This window comes from Buceros rhinoceros, unplaced genomic scaffold, assembly GCF_000710305.1.
Source record: "Buceros rhinoceros silvestris isolate BGI_N320 unplaced genomic scaffold, ASM71030v1 scaffold7570, whole genome shotgun sequence".
Classification (NCBI taxonomy): domain Eukaryota; kingdom Metazoa; phylum Chordata; class Aves; order Bucerotiformes; family Bucerotidae; genus Buceros; species Buceros rhinoceros.
Window position 1 is genome coordinate 27,774 of NW_010388955.1, and position 1,264 is coordinate 29,037.

Consider the following 1,264-nt stretch of genomic DNA (forward strand, 5'->3'; position numbering starts at 1 on the left):
ACTCTTTCAAACTCCTTTTTCTTTATCTAAGTGCATCTCGTGTCCCATTTGTAATGGTCTGCTGTATTCATTAGATACTGGGAACCATCTGTTAAAAATGCGCCCAGAACAAATCCGGTTTGAGAAAGATAAGGAGGCATAACTGTGACTTTCTAATAGCTAAAATTTTTGTGAAAGGGCTTGGATCAGATGCACTTGAGATTTTCACCTTGTTTGGAGAAGACAGAAATGGTGGTTAATTAAAATAAGAAGATATTTCTTTAGTCTCCAAAGAATATTTATAAATCACGTATGAAATTGGAAGTAATTTATCACTGATGCTCTATGAAATTCAGCTGTAGATCCATCTGGCCATGGTGCTTTAGTAGGTAATATTGCTTGCAGGGCACTTTTTATTGCTTCTCTCTCATGGGGGTTATCTAAGTATTGCCTCGATAATGCTGGCAGCTCTATTTCATCCTCAAAATAATAAATGGATCACTTCTGTTTCTGCTGTATGTGTTTCAGGACAAAGAAATAACCCTCTTTATTCATTTGTTTCCTTTAACTTTTTGCATATAACCTCTTACAAGCTGAAATCCGCCAATTTTGTTATCCTTTAGAGGAGCACGTGGCTGTAGAGGGCTGCTGGTGACATGTGGGCTCTGGGATGTTCATCCGCGTGTTGTGCAGAGCCAAAATAAAATAACAGCAGAGTGGAGCTAACTTAAAAAAAAGAAAAAGAAGCAAATTTGTAGTCTAGTATAACCTTGAGCTGCATTTCTTAGGCTCAGATTTGAATGAAAACATTGATTTTAGATGTATTGATTTTAGCACATTCAAATGCATTCAAGAATAGAGGTCACGTTCAGTGCTGTCGATGAACACAAGTATATGACCCAGAAATATTTAGGTCTGCGTTTAAAAAAAAAACCTAGAAGCCTAATCAGATAAGTTTGAAGTCCAATTAGGGGTGTACAGAGGTGATGGTTTAGATTAGTGCCAGTTTTCAGATTAAGCATTGCTTTGATGTCAGATAAGCCTGAAACCAATTAAGCGTTGAGCAGAAGGCCACTGGTGGTCCTGTGGTTTTACCCAGAAGTCCCTCCCTGCCTTTTCTGATCTGTCCCACTGATACCACCCGGCTGCCCCTGTAGGGACCCCCAGGGGACCTGGCTGAGCCCAGCGGGTTCTCTTCTCCCTGGCGGTTGGCAGCACCTTCCCCGACCCCTCTCCTTGCCGGCTGTCCAGCACCATGGCTGGTGCTTTGAGCCTCGCTGGTCCC